Consider the following 17,887-nt stretch of genomic DNA (forward strand, 5'->3'; position numbering starts at 1 on the left):
CTAGTACGGAGCTGAAACGAAACTTCAAATCAAATGGGGCTTGCTGTGTTAAATTTCTTGACCATTCTGGTCATGGAAAAATAATGCACTGAACGAAAATTACTTGAGCGATTCCGTTCGAAGTGCATACCTCGCATTATTAAAGTATTCCAAGATTTTCATCTGGAATTCCCTCTGAGTTCCTTATGAAATTTCTCGCGACTGATGTGCAGCTTAAATGATGTGATATTACAAGATTTTTTTTTTGCTCTGTGGTATTAGATTCGAAATCGGCGTTTTCTATAAGCGTTTTCTGCTTGACTGTGATGTATGCTTTCGTAACCAATCTATCTTCCAACACCGGGGGTTATAGAGGCTGTTAAAGTCGAAACTGCTGAATTCTAACCGAGGTTTTGTAAAATATCAAATACAAGCTTTAATTTATTCACAGCCTCAAAATCCATCGATGACCTAATGATCTCATCGACCATGGCACATTCTACGCTTTGGGTTCTACGGTTTCCAATACGTCTCATCAATGGATTAATTCAACCTTGCTGGCTGGCTACTTTGATCACGTTTTGATGAATCGCGATTTGTTTTTGCCTACATAGAAGACAGGAGAGTTCAACGCGCCGCACTGGTCGGTAGGAGAGGAACCCTTTAAAACGCGCGTCCATGACTTGCAAGTTACAACACAACAGCTTCCAATACGACGAGATGAAGGGCCTACTATGTGGTAGGTCGGACTGTTGCAGCACCGCGTACAAAGGCAAAGTTCAAATTTGCGCAAGTGTCTCTGTGCCATGTCTTTGGTCGGTCGTTGCATTGCAGCTCTGACAATAGTGCGCCACAAAAAATGTAGGTGAAAATGGGGGCGACTTGCGCGTGAGTAGGTACGTGACTGAAGGCGTATACCAAAGTACGCAGACAGACACCCATTGGTGGTAAGTAAGTGGTTACAGGTTCAATTTGCGTTTTCATTTGGCGGCATTCGCTAACTGTCGCCGCCTAGGTCGCCACACTCCAACACGGAAGTCAGTGCACTGCGCTGAGCAGAGTTCGAATTAGCGCAACGCAATGCAACTTGCAGCAGCAACTGGTCGTTGATTTTCCCAACCTCGCCTCGTTCATTCTTCTCTAGATAGGCCATCAGTCATTCGCCACTGACTGTGCAGCAACACATTCTGCACAGGAAAAATGAGCAAATGCATTGGTCCGCTAGGTTGCATTGTTCATGTTTGAATTAATTCTTCTCGGGTGTTTGCCGAACAAGCCTGTGAACCGAAATGCGATCAAGATTCGAGATTACGGAAATTGAAACTACAACCGGTGGTTGTGTGCAACGCGCTTTGCTGTGGTCAGAATTGGTTCATAAGGGTATGGCAATTAGGTACCTACTTATCCAGATGGAAACAGCGGAAAACTTGGTGGCAAGATTGCTTTCTTGGTTTTAGCCATATTATTAACGGTAGATACAGGGGGTGGCCAAAAAAATCAACGTGCTGTAACTTTTCATAGAGTGTATCAAAAATACTCAAATTTTGACTATTTGTCAACCTATTGTACAGTGTACCAAACAATTGCCCGTAATAGCATTTTTTGTCAACATAATTTTTCATTCAAATGTTTATCCCTGAGCAAAGGCACAACCTTGTGATCAGCTTGATTGCTGTCAGGTCTCGGGGCTTAAATGCATCTTTACTCTACAGAGAAAGATGCACACTCGTGGTGCCACCAAGAATCGATACTTCCCATGATCAGACAAAGAAGCTCTGGGGTCCTTTTTAGTTGTTTTTGATATATTTTATTTCTATTTGCAGGAAGGACGTCGATACAAAATTTTCCTCCACTTTGTTATAATTATTAACTAAACTTCTTAGTACTGAAGACACAAGAACAAGAAACTAACCTAATCTGCTCACTGAAAATCAAGCATCGTTACCGTTTTGTATGAAAATGGATTGCCGGTAGTTTTGCTTTGTCTGACACTGTATGTCCAAAATTCTTACTGCATTATTGGTACCATTTTTTTAAAGGTAAATTACGTTGACCATATAATTAACAACACATTCTTTCACAGCTCAATACAAAGTTAATCTCCCACCTTTCCTAATCCTTGAGGTTGCAATGCCTACTCCTAAATTCCACAGATTTAATGTTAGGAAGAAGTTTTTGATACCAACGTAGCTTGACATGACGAAAACTGATCACTTATTTAGCAAGATGGACAACTTAATTTATAACGACAAAGTAGATATCTTTACAAAGCCAACGTGTGATCAATACTCAATTCTTAAAATACATTATTGACGTCAATGAGTTCTATCTGATACTTTGGACAAACATTTATCATTTCTTACTAGCTGAACTGAAAACTCATAAAAAACATCATACTCAATGAGTATTACTCATCTGACCGAATATACAAATTTTTGTTGATCTCTAGGTAATATTAAAGCATGACAGAAAGATAAAAGAAATTTTGTTAGATGCTTCTTTTTGGTAACGACATGATTAGGATTACAGCATACTTAATTGAACTTCAATGAAAATTCCTATAATTTTTCTATGGTCTATAACTCAAATTTTAGTATTGAAGTATAATTTAAAATATAATTTTCTCTTTTTTTATTCAGAATAGTTGATCTTATTTATTATTCTATGAATTAATTGCATTTTAAATCAAGAAGTATATCACATACTTTTCGTCTTTGATACTTACCATTATTCATCTATTTGGATACAATAATAATCAACAATGATGATCAACAAAATTTTTAAAATTTCGTAGTATTATTTGCATTATTGTGCCAAGTCTAATCCAACCCCTTTCCCCAACCCATACCATTACCCATCCGATGGTGTTCATGTGGTCCGCACGGACTATTACGGCCATTACCCCTCCTTGATCTTCGGCTTTGGATTGACTTGCGCTCTTATTGCCCCACCAAACGCTGCAAAATGAAAATGAAAATGAAAATGAAACATAATTTTTCATTCAAATGTTTATAACTTTTTTATGCGTCAATCAAAAACACTGAAATTTTGACCAACCATGAAACATATATTAAAAAGCTCCATTGGTAAAATAAAACGTTATATTTCAATACACACTCAATGATTTTTTTTATTTTTTTTGTGTTTCATCTTATATCTAAGGCTTTCATATGCAGCTATGTTTGAAGTTTTATATTCACTACAAAAAATATGAAAAATGTGCTTATGTAGTTGACGATGTTTAAAAATTTACCATATTTTGCACTTATAACACTAGTTTACAGCATTTTTGAACTCGGTAAGCTGATGATCATTTTTGGTGTAGAATCATGCTCTGAGTTTGAAAACGTGAAGGAAAAGAATTACAGTAGAGCGGAATTTTTGTTCGATTTTCCATACAAGGCTGATGGTATGAAATCGATTTTTGTTCTATTTTTAAGGAAAGTGACTCTCTTAACACTTGGTATGAAGAAGATCTCCGGAGTCCAAAAGTGGCGACCAGAATATCCAAGATAACAGCCTAAAATCCAATATGGCATCTCCAAATTCAAAATGGCGGCTATTTAATGGTGTTTTAGGCTCTAAAACCATTCAATATGGGTATATCTGGTATGGGTAAGATCTCCGGAGTCCAAAAATGGCAACCAAAATTTCTTATATCCAAAATAGCTGCTCAAAATTCAAGAATGCTGCTTTTTGAAGACCTTAAGGATCAACTATCAAATGCAAGATATTCGAAGACACGAGAAAGGCGCCATCACCGCTAGGTGAATTAATTAGAGTTTTTATAGCAATTTTTACGTGCATACACTCGTCCTTGAAACAATTGTTCTCACACAGATGAGATTATGACACTGACTAGCATTTTGTTTTCATTAGTTGTCGGAGCTTCGGAGTTGTTAGACTGCTCTTGCTGTCGACATTTCTGAAAATTTTCAGATAAGATCCTAAGCAGACTCTTAGTGAAATTCTTCCTACATTAGTGATAAGTTTTTGGTGGATTTCTAAGAATCTTTGTAAATTTCTTAGAGGTTCTCCTGCCAACTCATGAAATCAGAAAAAAAGATTCCTTTGAAACATTTGTATTCAGTTTCGTAGATTTCTAGATCATTGATATATCCTACGATCTCAAGTCCTATGCAAAACCGCATAAATAGCATGAGGATGAAGTTCTTGAAGACACATACATTCCTTGTTAAATGTTTGGTGTTGTGTATATCCATAGGAAATTCTGGAGAAAAACGTTATGAAATTTTCATTTAGAATTTGTGTCTAAGATTCTTAGCGAGTGGCTGGTACGGTTCTTGCTGGATTACTTTGAAATCCATATTTTTTGTAAATGTTTGGGCGCCTTCTGATATTCCCGAAACTCGGAAACGATTGAAAAAAAAATTGCCGGCGACAGAACAAAATAGAGATAGACAAAATAAAAAGGAGAGAATAAAAGATTGAGAAAATGGGAAAGATAACATAAGGCTGAATTACGAAAGGCTGAAACTATAAAATTGTAACAAGAGAATACTTATGTATACCAAAATCACAAATCCTCTCCTTCTTGACGTAACGTCTCAAGTAGAACGAGGCCCACTTCTCAGATTATTCTATGTTTGCCGCTTGTCAGATTGTTCTAGGACCACTTCCACAGTTACTAACTGAGAGCTTCCTCTGTCAATGATCGATCATTGTGCATTCTATGTGGCGGGCAAAAAGCCAGGAAAGTTTTCATCACGAAAAGTTCCTGAACTGACCGGGAATGGAACCGGTCACCCTCAGCATGATCTTCCTGAATTCCTGGGTACTTACCTTGGCACTTACCGCTTTGGCTGTATGGGTCACACATTTACACAAAAGGTGACTGGTGTTCTTTAAACAAGGGCTTTTCTTCTGAGCTATGCTGTTGTAGTAATTGTTGGCATTATAGTTGCCAACAATCTCATCAGAGATTTTCTCTTCCCTTGAAAGTAGGCAAAAACATATCTTGGGTTTGATATGATCATGAGAACGGCTGTTTTTGAATTGACGGCGTTGAATTATCATTTCAGCCATTACTATTTCAGCCTTTTGATATTTTCAGCCTTTTGTTATTCAGCCTTTTGTGTTTTAGCTTTTTGTACGTAACCCAGAAAATGATAGGGCCAAATAAGAAGAACGCATGTCCAAGTAACATTGTGATGAGCAATTAGCCTTGAAGAGGTTTCGCGAACCGTCATAAAACATATTGCCTTTTACTTTGGTTTTATGATAGTTATAAGAGACTCTTCTAGTCTATTTGACTAAAAAATGTTACTTGGGATGAAGAAGTGTATAAAGAAACACGGAAAGAGAATGAGAGAGCGCAAAAGAGGAGAATCTGAAACAAAAGCAGTGAGTTATCTGGAAGAATGTAGGGACCAGTAATAAAAAGAAGAAATAAATCAAGGAAAGATTAATCAACTCTACGAGGGTGGCCGTGCGGGCGTGGAAGTCATGTTCGTCCTTATCGGTACACGTCTTGCTAGCATACGCTTTCTACGACACGAGGGTGGCTGTGTGGAGGAGGACGTTAAGGTTGAAGGATTCGTCATTGATATCACCGTCATCATTGAAATTTGGAAAGCAGTTTTCTCTTTCAAGACATCAATGTTTACAATGAAAATGTATTCACTGTATTCCATTCTCCATCTGAAATCTATTGAATACATTTTCATAACGAATATTTGTGTTTTGAACGAGAAAAGTGCTTTCGAAATTTCAATGATGACGGTGATATCAATGACGAATCCTTCAACCTTAAGTTCGTCGCCTCTTTCTAATCGCTTCACGTCTCCAATTAGGAATTCATCGGAACCATAACGAGGAAGAAAAGTGAAGACTGAATTGAAATCCACTGGAGCAGATGGGAGAATGTATCTTCTTCTTCTCTATGACCCTACGTCCCCACTGGGACTTGGCCTGCCTCGCTTCAACTTAGTGCTCTTTGAGCACTTCCACAGTTATTAATTGACGGGCTTCCTTTGCCTGCCATTGCTTGAATTTGTATATTGTGAGGCAAGTGCAATGCCCAGGGTGTCGAGAAATTTTTCCCGACTGGAACGGGAATCGAACCCGCCGTCTTCGGATTGGCGATCAATAGCCTTAAGGCGAAACTGGAAGCATTTCCTCACTTTTTGGTTTTTGATTTTTTAACGAAGCAATATTTTCAAAATCGGTTTTCGTGCACATATAGAGTATGGATCAAGGTATCTTCTGATTTTTTTTTGTAGTGGAAAATGTTTTTCGTTTTTGCAGAAACCATTTTTGAACAAAATTCCATTAAAAAATGGTTTCTGCAAAAATGGAAAACATTTTCTACCTCAAAAAAATTCAGAAGATACCTTGATCCATACTCTACATGTGCACGAAAACCGATTTTGAAAATATTGCTTCGTTAATTAATAAAAAATCAAAAACCGAAAAAATGAGAAAATGCTTCCAGTTTCACCTTAAGCACTAGGTTGACAGGACACGCCCCTGGGAGAATGTACACTACCCGTCATAAATACGGACTCACTGAAAAAAGTATTGCAACACTCAGTTGAATATTGCATCACCACCCAAAAAGTTTAGCATCACCTGAAAACAGCTGTTTTGTGCTGCTTTATCTCGAAATTCTGATAATATGCAAAGGTACAGTCTTCAGCAAAGTTGTTCGGAAGGTCGTTGGCATCACAATGGCAAGCAGTTTGATTCGCAATTCTGCCGCTAGGTGACGCTAGTGAGCATGGAAAAATGAGCATTTGCCAATGACAAGCAGTTTATGAAGTGAATCAGACCTGAATCACCTAAATATCAAGTGAATCAGCCCTAAATTACTTGAACATGAAGTGAACCAGAGCTGAATTACTTGAATATCAACCCAACAAACATGATTGCTGTACAACGGCTGAATAAACCGCTCTTAGGCTTGATTTTAAAATTTTTAGTTGAATAAGCTGTTATTCAGCTTCTATTGTTACTTGGGAAGTGAATTAGATTTGAATTGCTTGAATATGAAGTGAATCAGTCCTGAATCACTTGAACATGAAGTAAATCAGATCTTAATTACTTGAATATCAAGTAAATCAGGCCGGAATCACTTGAATATTAAGTGAATCAAACCTGAATCACTTGAACATCAAGTGAATCAGACCTAAATCACTTGAATATGAAGTGAATCAGACCTGAATCACTTGAACATGAAGTGAATCAGACCTGAATCATTTGGACATGAAATGAATCAGACTGAATCACTTATATGAAGTGAATCAGACCTCAATCACTTGAATATGAAGTGAATGGAACCTGAATCACTTGAACATGAAGTGAATGAGACCAGAATCACTTGGACATGAAGTGAGCCAGAGCTGAATTACTTAAATAACAAGTGAATCAGACCTGAATCTCTTGAATATGAAGTTAATCAGTCAATCAGTTAAATGAGCCAGAACTGAATTACTTGGATATCAAGTGAATAAGACCTGAATCTCTTGAATATGAAGTAAATCAGTCCTGAATCACTTGAACATGAAGTGAATCAGACCTGAATTATTAGAACATCAAGTGAATCAGAGCTGAACCACTTGAATATCAAGTGAGTCAGATCTGAATCACTAGGATTAAAATGACACTGACCTGATTCACTTGAATATCAAGTGAATCAGGCATGAATTACTTGAATATCAACTGAATCAGCCCTGAATCATTGGAATATCAAGTGAGTCAGACCTGAATCAATTGAATATGAAGTGAATCAGACCTGAATCACTTGGATTAAAATGACTCAGACCTGAATCACTAGACTAGATTAACGGCTACGCAGTCTTAGGGTTCAAAAAACGAGTTTTATTATTCACCCGACGTTTCGACACGGGGATAGTGTCTTCCTCAGGGGGAAAATCAATATCTATCCCCGTGTCGAAACGTCGGGTGAATAATAAAACTCGTTTTTTAAACCCTAAGACTGCGTAGCCGTTAATCTATAGAGTCAATATTACAGTTGATTCCCAACAGCAAGTTAATCAGACTTGAATCATTTGCACATCAAGTGAATCAGGCCTCAATCTTTTAGATTAAAGTGTCTCAGACCTCAATCACTTGAGTATGAAGTGAATCAGACCTGAACCTATTGAATATGAAGTGAATCAGAACTGAATCACTTGAATATGAAGTTAATTAGTCCTGAATCACATGGGTTAAAATGACTCAGACCTTAATCGCTTGAATATGAAATGAATGAGCCTTGAATCACTTGAACATGAAGTAAATCAGACATGTATCACTTGATTATGAAGTGAGGTACAGTATGCGGCAGGAAAAAAGCGAAAGTGTTTTTCAACTTCAAACCTCATTTTCGTCCATTTGACGTTAACCAATCTATGTTTCAACGTTCCATGATCTCTAATAGGCTAGTTTTCTGAAAAGTTAATTAATAATTTTCCCATTTTGGTCACTTACCTTTTCAGGGCGGTGCCTGAATCTGAAGACAATCAAAATTTTCAAACCGCAGAAAAGCACACAGGTCGCTAAATTTCGTATCTGATAAAACAATTTTTTTAATTTTCTCTACAATATCTTCAAATATATGTACTTATTTTATCTAGTATGTGAAACTACATGTCTCTGGATCAGTGCGGTCTGGTTGTTCATCGAATTTAAGCTATTTTTTTACTGTTATTGTTAATTTGTTTAATGACCATTGGGCGCGCAGTTTATTGATACCCGCTTATTAGGCTTACATTATCACGTGTTAAACTTCAAATATGTTAATTTTTATTTTGGACAGCTATAATATAGACATTGACTGATACACTGTCATGAAAAAATAGTCATATATATCCAATATTTAGCGTGTAATAGTGCCTTGAACTTTTCGCATTTTTTCCTGCCGCACCCTGTAGATCGGAATCACTTGAATATCATGAATATATCACTTGAATATGAAGTGAATCAGGCCTGAAGCACTTGAATATCATGAATATCAAGTGAATCAGATTTGAATCGCTTGAATATAAAGAAAATCAGACCAGAATCCCTTGAATATGGAGTAAATCAGTCCTGAATCACTTGGATTAAAATTAATCAGACCTGAATCACTTGGATTAAAATGACTCAGACCTGAATCACTTCAATATGAAGGGAATGAGCCTTGAATGACTTGAACATGAAGTGAATGTGACCTGAATCACTTGGTTATGAAGTGAGTCAGACCTGAATTACTTGAATATCATAAAATCAGATTTGAATCACTTGAATATAAAGTTGATAAAGTTGAATATAAAACGCTTCAACTTAGTGTTCTTCGAGCACTTCCACAGTTATTAATTGAAGGGCTTTCTTTGCCTGCCGTTGCATGAATTTGTACGTTGTGATGCAAGTACAATGATACTCCATGCCCAGGGAGTCGAAAAAAATTCCAGAACGGAACGGGAATCGAACCCGCCGTCTCCGGATTGGCGATCCATAGCCTTAACCACTAGGCTAACTGGACACCCCCTGGGAGAATGTATGTATACAATGGAAAATTTGAGATGGAAGAAGCAAAGAAGAAGGAACAAAATATGGAAGAATAAAGACTGATAAACGTAGTTAAAAGAGCCGCGAGAGAAGAAGGAAGAGAGAAGAAAGAATAAAAAAACAAGAAGTGTGGAAAAGACAGTGCAACGAAGCCTAAAATAAGAACATAAAAACAGCTTTACAATGAAGTATGAAGGAAACTATGTATGAGTAAAAAAGAAGAAATAACGGGCAGAAGAATAAGGAGAACTTCATAGATGAAAGACAAACACATGGTTGCATAGTTTTGTCAAAAGTATAGTTTTCACCTAGATTTGAACGAACTGCAGTTTTTGTACACAACTCCAGATAGGAGATGTGAAAACAACCTAGAAATAACGTTGTCTACTTACTTGCTGGGTGAACACGCTGGTGTGGGCAGTAATTAGAAGTAGAATAAGTGTGAGAGTATGTTAATTAGTTTCGACGGAGCTTATGCTGCTGTAGTAAGCTGTTTAACCAAAGCTGAAATTGGAAGATAGCTGGCGGAGCGGAGCATTTGGTCCATCCATCTCAGTGCTGCAAATCTGTGTCGAAACAGATTGCTATCCAGAGATATCAGCCGGGAGCACTACTGTGGGAGCACTTTGCCTACTATCGATGCCCCAGATGCTCCTCTGAACATGTGCACCACAGTTCACGGGATGAGCATAGATTTTTTTTCGGGGTACTGTTTGAGGCTCCTTCTCCCCCACTCCACTCTATTGGATGTGTGTTCCTCGGATGGACGAACAGTTATACCTACCGCATCCAGAAGCAGTAGCATCAACAGCTCGGTAGCATTGGCTCTTATGTTCGAAAGCGAAAAACAAAGTGTAACACACAACTGTTAATGCCCGGGAATCCGGGGGGAATCGAAAACCGAAAAAATAGGATTTTTGGCTAATGTGCAGCGGACCGCACTTCACTTCACCTGTCGGATATAAGCCCCGGCCCCGGTAGGTGTAGGTAGGTATGCATTCATGCATGCCTTAATCAAATTGGTGGACGGCCGTAGCCGTGGCAGCAGCAGCAGCAGCAGGTTGATGGACATACCGAATCCGATCGAACAACGAATTCTGATCCCACACACCTTTCGCACCAGTATAGTAGTGGCCCGGAGTCAAACGGAGCCAAGAGAAACTCATCGCGTGGCGGCGGCACTATACCGAAATGGTTCAAAAGTGAATTACCGTCCGTGGTTTTAATTTTCGGGGGAAGGGGGATAGTGAAATCGGAAGCCAGTTGCCAGCAGCCTCCGTCCGGTGTATACCATTACGCGGCGCTATCCGTAACAATGGGCTTGTTTTGATTGAAAGTGTATTAGCTCGTGCGAATCTGGGTGCGGCGGATAAGTTGGGGGGATAGAGGTTGCGGCCAGCACTAGTTCATTTGTTTCAAATAAGCCGTTTAGTGGCAGTCTGAGACGATACTCGCGAAGACGGTCTTCTTTTTCTCCACTTTGTTATTTTCTTCTTCTTCGTATCTGTGTTGACATTATGTTTTGGGCTGGTGGTTCAAACACGTACGTGACCGCATCACCTCACATGCAGTGTGACTGAATCCCATTCACGCACAAAATCATGTTGAGCTGAAATTTTGCATCGCCAACAATCGCCAAGCAAAGTAGGGGTTGTGTGCTAGTAGTGGACCCTGCGCCTATAGTGGACCCCCCACAGAAAAACTCGAATATAAACGATTAAATCAGCTGTTTCCCGGCAACTTCCACCGGGGGAACATCAATTACATTGCTATACAGCAGTTCCTGGCAAACTAATTGCCCAGTGGCCACAAAAATCTATTATTTTAACTATTTAATGAATGTAAACACTCAAAAGGGTCCACTATAGGCACATTTAGGAGGGTCCACTATAGGCTCCGTCGGCAGCGTGACAGATAACATGGAAATCAAATGGGGGTCCACTATAGGCGCAGAGATATTTGTAAATAATCCTATAGTGGACCCCGGTGGGGTCCATTATAGGCAACATCGATGCATATTTTCAAATGCGTATTTCACTGGAATAATTTATTAATGTTGTATGTTTGACGGTCTTAACATAAAGAAGGGACATGAAACTTGTTATAAAATTCCACTTTAGAACAATCCACTGATGTAACAAAGCTAAAAAACCGCAGAAGTGAATTTCGATGGCTTAGGGGGTCCACTACTAGCACCCAAACCCTAATCATTGGAATATTTTGTTTTCAATCTATTTTTGACAGTACAGGAGAAGAAAATGCTGCTCGGAGTGAATTTTGGCTTCAGAATTTATCTCGGATAGCAATACTTTCCTCGTTTTAGGTAACGTAATCAAACGGGCTACAACTGACAGCTCAGTTGGGCTGCACTTGACGTTGCTTTTTTTCCTCTTCGCGAGTCTCGTCTCAGGTGGCAGTATGGGATGGATCTAATCTAAATGGGTTTAGGATGCCGTTATTGCTGGTTTTACTCAGGATGAGCTTTAAATTTGCTGGCTAGCTAGTTATTTGTAGAGATGTGTAGCAATGAACTTTTTTTACTCGTTTTTCGTGGAGAACCGTTTATTGGAGGCTTGCCTTCACTGATAATATTCCTACAGCCCGATCATCAATGAAGATACCCCCAAACCTCCATTTAGGTAACAATTCGGGAGATAACCTAAACATTTTCAATTCAACAATTTCAACCTAAATGGACTACAGGTTAACAAAAGAAGTTTCATAGGGGCGAGTGACTAGCAGATTATAACAACTGCGTGGTACAAGAGGGCTTTCAAGGAAGCACCAGGAGAGAGGAGGGAGTGGAAGGCGTTACAGAAGGCGCCAAAGGCGTTTTCGGTGGCATTTCAGGACGTTACAGGGGTTTCGAAGGTGTTACACGGGCTTTTTTGGGGGTTTCAGAGGGTCTCATATTTGCTACATAGGGTCCGAGGGGGTTTCGGGGGTTTTTCGGTAGCATTTTAGGAAGATTCAGATGATTCTCCGCGGATTTCGGAGGCGTTACAGAAGCGTTTTTGGAGGTCTCTCATGTACGTTATGGGGGTTTGAGGCGGTTTTAATGAAGCCATCCATTTCAGAAAGTTTCAGAAGATTTACAAAGGGTTTCAGAGACATACTGGCGGATCCCGGAGAATCTCAGGGGCATCACAGAAGGATTTGAGCGTATTTAAGCCTTTCATGACGTCTTTTTTTTCAGATATTTTCGGAACGAATTTATGTCTTTTCTAATTATTTACATCATAATTCTTAAGGAAACACTGATATAATATGTCAAATATTTTCATCCAAACTGTCCTGGAGTTGTTATGCTAGGATAGTAAAATAAATACACGAAATCTCAACGTTTCTCCTAGCAGAATATGATTATTAAGACTCATTGCATCAAGAAACTATATTTTTAATTTCTTTTTATTCGTGAATTTTAACTTAGGCTAATTCTTCACACCATCAAGAAACTATTTTTTACCGATTCAAAAGTATTTCAGACATTGAGGACACTCCAAATTGCTCGGAAGTTATATTACAGGATCTACAAAATCAACGAACACTTGAAAGATTTTCTATCGTACCAAAACATATACAAGTAGATCCTACAAATCAAAATGATAACTTTAGCTGCTGCGTCAACGTTCTACTGATATTCTAGGTCCTCATAAAAAAAATACGTAAATTTAGACGACAGACAAACAGACGTTACTCTTAGAGAAAATGCATTTTAAACTTTGGCCTGGTGTGTGGTGTGCATGAAGCACACTGCAACCTGTTGGTAGAACCGCGCGAGACACTGTCGGCCATGCTGGATTTCGATTTGACGTTTGTCTAACACGCACACTACTACACAAATCGCCTGTAATTTTAGTTTGCATCATTCAGCAACGGGTTCACTGGCAAACGTCAAAGCGATCGAACACTAGCACCTCTGGCGGAAGGATCGTGCAAATCAAATGAAATTTGAATTGATCGTTAAATGCATGTGCCAAGCCGTTTTGAGGAGTGTTACGTCTGTTTGTCTTTGTTTGGACCATTCAATCTACCAAGACTTCAAAATAAATCTATAATATAAAAATGAATTTCTGTCTTCCTGTCTGTCTGTGTGACCCCTATGGATTCGGAAACTACTGGACCGATTGGCGTGAAAATTTGCATACAGAGGTTTTTGGGACGAGGAAGGTTCTTAGCAGGATCTTCCCTTTGGAAAGGATGACTCCCATGCGTGCTCCCATGCAGATGCATTTCCAGGGCACTTCTCTATGGAGCTGTTTGTCAAAAAGCATAGTAGGCCGGCAGAATATCGTTTGCCGGAACAGCTAGTTAGTATGTTATCTATCTATCTATATAAAAATACAGTGGCATGCGTGGGACCGCGCATAACTTGCGAACAGAAGGTCCGATTTGGGTCGTCTTAGTTTTGTTCTGTTAGTTTTCACCCAAGGAAGGTTTATAAGGCAAAAAACATGAAGAAATTGAGATTTTTTGAAAATAGATTTTTCATACCTTATGAACGGGAACTTCGACTTCGACGTCAGAAAACGCAGTAGGCAGGACAAAGTTTGCCGGGAACAGCTAGTAAAACATAAATCTTACTTACCTTACCGGCAAGGATGCGAACACTCACTTGCACAGAGTTACATTAACTTGCTGTTTTCTCGGCTCAAAAGCGTGCAACCAAGAAACGATGTAGGGTCTTGTACCATTTGGGCAGGTGTACCTATTTTGGGCACTTGCTGCTATAACTAAGTCAATTTCAAACCGATTGATTTGAATTTCTGTACAGAGTTAGATACTGAATGTGCCTAACTCTATACAAAAATTCAAATCAATCGCTTCGAAATTGACTTAGTTATAGCAGCAAGTGCCCAAAATAGGTACACCTGCCCAAATGGTACAAGACCCTATGTACGACTTTTTCCTTGTAATTTTGTCTAAAAATTTGCCGAATAGAGTAAGAGTCGCACTCGCATGCCGAAGTCGTGAGGGAGCTGCGAAGACAACTCTCCACGAGGTGAATGTAAATTACACTTCCCTCGTGGAGAGTCGCTTTTACAGCTCTGTCACGACTTTGGTATGCGTGTGCGACCCTTACTCTATTCGGCAAACTTTTAAACAAAACCACAAGACAAAAGCCGTTCATACATCGTTTCTTGATTGCACGCTTCTGAGCTGAGAAAATATCAAGTGAGTGTAACTCTTTGAAACTGAGTGTTCCCATCCCTGCTTACCGGTCAGGCTGAGGCTGGCTGTACGTAGGAATCGCCTCCATTCGACTCGGTACATGGCTGTGCGACTCCAATCACGCACTCTGCGAAGGACCTGCAGATCGTCCTCCACTTGATCGACCAACCTAGCTCGCTGCGCACCACGTCGTCTTGTACCAGTCGGATTGCCCTCGAGAACCATTTTTATCGGATTGTTATCCAACATCCTGGTGGTGTAACCCGTCCACCGTAGCCGCCAGATTTTCGTTATGTGGACGATGGTTGGTTCTCTTAACAGATAATGCAACTCGTGGTTCAGCCTTCTCCATGTTCTGTCTGCCATCTGCACTCCGCTGTAGATGGTACGCAACACCTTCCGTTCGAAAACTCTAAGGTCGCGTTGACCTTCTGCACGCATAGTCCATGTTTCGTACCCATAGAGAGATACCGATCTAATCAGCGTTGCATGGGAAAATTTAAAATTGATCAGATTCAATCAAATCGAAGTTTTTAAGATGCCCTTTGAGGTCCAAAATTACTGTGCAAAATTTGGGCATGATTGGTTTAGCCTACATTTTCCGCATCGCGATTGAAGTTTGTACGGGATTTTACATGAGAAATCCTACTTTTACGTATTTTTCTTGAAAGTTGCTCAAAATTGTCCTATACTATATAACCGCTAATGTCAAAGTATAGCCCAGGATGTGTCGAAAAGCTTTGTCGAAGACCGCAAAGTGATCCGATGCATGTGGAAAAAGATACACTATTCGAAAGTCAGGCCAAAAATTGAGATTTTGTCATTGATGTTATTCCTTTACATGTTAAAAGATAAACACACTCAGGTGATCAGTAGCTTTTAACTTGTGTTACAAGACTCGGATCGCTTTGTGGTCTTCGGCAAAGTTTTTCAAGACATCTGAGTCTATGCTTTTACATAATTGGTTAAATACTTCTAGAATAATTTTAAGGAAAATGGAAAAAAGTGAGTTTTCCCAAATTAAATCCCATACAAATTTTATCCGCGATGCGCAAAGTGTAGGCATGACTGATCGCGCTCAAATTTTGTTTGTTTGTAATTTATTTGTAATTTTATTCAATTCATACCGAATTTATTTCACAATAAACATAAACCCATTACATTTATAAGGCACGCCTAGATTTCTATAAGAAAATTTTGTTTGACGATTCGTGACCTTGTTGTTTATGATTTGTACACAGAGAAACAGACGTAACACTCAGAACAAATTTCATTAAAAAAACATCGTCACGAAAACATAATCGCCCAATGCTAAGCGTTCTGTGTTTGGTCAAACCACCACTAGATGGCGGTAGTGAGCAAACGTCAAACAGGAGTAAAATCGATATCAGCGCCGCAAGTGGTCAATCGACCAACTACTGAATATTTGAATCAACCGTTAAAAAGGGGATCGATGGGAATCAATGAGAGTGTGACGTCTGTTTCTCTGTGATTTGTATTTGGGCCAATCAAACTCGGGGGAATGCTGACTGACATTTTGAAAGGCGTTTCGCTGGGGTTTTGTGGGAGACTTTCCAAGAGATTGCAGTTAGAACTTCGATCAATCTACGATAGGAGGAATTCTGCTTGGATACTTGGGATACTGGGAACAAACTTTGTCATTGAGTAAAATTGGGCGGGAATTAAACAGCGGTTCCATTGAGGGTTTTTAGTAGAACGAAATGATCGAAGTTTTATTCTGGGAGAGATCTGATAAGAAAATCTGGGAGAATTCCAAAATGCTCTCTGGAGGAATTCCATAAGAATCTGTCGAAAGTGGTGGAGAAATTTTCTGGAAGGAGTTAAGTATCCTAAAAGGAGTTCCTGGAGAAACCTCAGCAGAAATTCTAGAATTTGTTGGAGGAACTCCGGGTAATCCGGATTAATCGCTGAATGAATTCCTAGAGAAGTCCCAGAAGGGCTTTCTGGTAGAATCTCGGATAAAGTTCTTGGAGGAATCCAGAGGGAACCTCGGAAGACGTTCATGTAATTTGATGAAATTTAAACTGGATATTACCTTGGTACATTGATTATATTGGCTCGGCAGCCTTATACATACATTGAACGAACTACAATTTTCCTGCTTCAAACCAGGACCGAAACGTCAAAATGAGAAAATATTAGTTTGCCTTATGTTTGCATAAGACTGCCGAGCTAATACTATCAATATCCCAAGTAATCCTGGAAGAAATTGTCAGGAATTACAGAAAGAACTTTTGAAAGAATCCTGGAAGAAATCCCGGTTGAATTTCCTGCAGGAATCACAGAAAAACAACCTGGTAGAGAAACCTGAAGGAACCCCAGATGGTTTTGTGGAAAAAACCAGTGAAGGCCCTCTTGAAGGAATGCTATGAAGATGTTCTGGAGGCATCCCGAAAGAAGCTCTGGGAGTAATCCTGCATTAGAGTTTTCTGTAGAAACCCCATTAAGAACCTCCAGAAGAATTCCGGAAGGAACGCCTAGAATAGTCCTGGAAGGAATCCCAAAAAGAACTCTTGGAGGGATCCCAGTTGCAGGTCCCTGATTAATTACAGAAGAAAGTACTGGACGAAAGAATTTCTACAGAAATCGCAGAATGAGCTCCGGAAGAAACCGGTGCGGTGAAGACACTTTTGGAGGGATTCTTGAAGGAATTCCAGGTTAATTTCAGAAAGGTGTTCCTCCCGGAGAAATCCAGGAAGAACTCCAAGAAGAACCGATGAAAAACCTACTGAAGGAATTCCACAAAAGAGCTCCAGGGTAAATCTCAGAAGAAGGAATCCTCAAAAGGAATCACAACAGGAACTCTTTGAGGAATTCAAAAAAGGTCTCTTGGAGGAATCCCAGAAGGAACTGCTGGCCTATTTTAGAAGAAACTCCGGGAAGAATTCCTGATGGAAATCTAGGAGGATCTCGTGAGAGAACTACTGAACACTCAGAATCTCAGAAAAATCCTCAAAAGGATCCTGAAGAAACTCCTTCTCTGCCCATGATCGCATAGTTGACGTAACCACCATTGACAATGTCAGTATTCCCAAGCTAATATCTATCGCATGTGAATAATTGTGACCAGTTTTATTCAATAGAGCACAGAATCTAATCACTAGATATCAACGGGAGAAAAATCTTAAACTTTTCCTTATTCATTGTTAAAATTTCAAAAGTTTGTTGAAAACTACAGTGGCGCTTACGTCAACTATGCGATTAT

Source organism: Aedes albopictus, chromosome 1, assembly GCF_035046485.1.
Source record: "Aedes albopictus strain Foshan chromosome 1, AalbF5, whole genome shotgun sequence".
Taxonomy (NCBI): domain Eukaryota; kingdom Metazoa; phylum Arthropoda; class Insecta; order Diptera; family Culicidae; genus Aedes; species Aedes albopictus.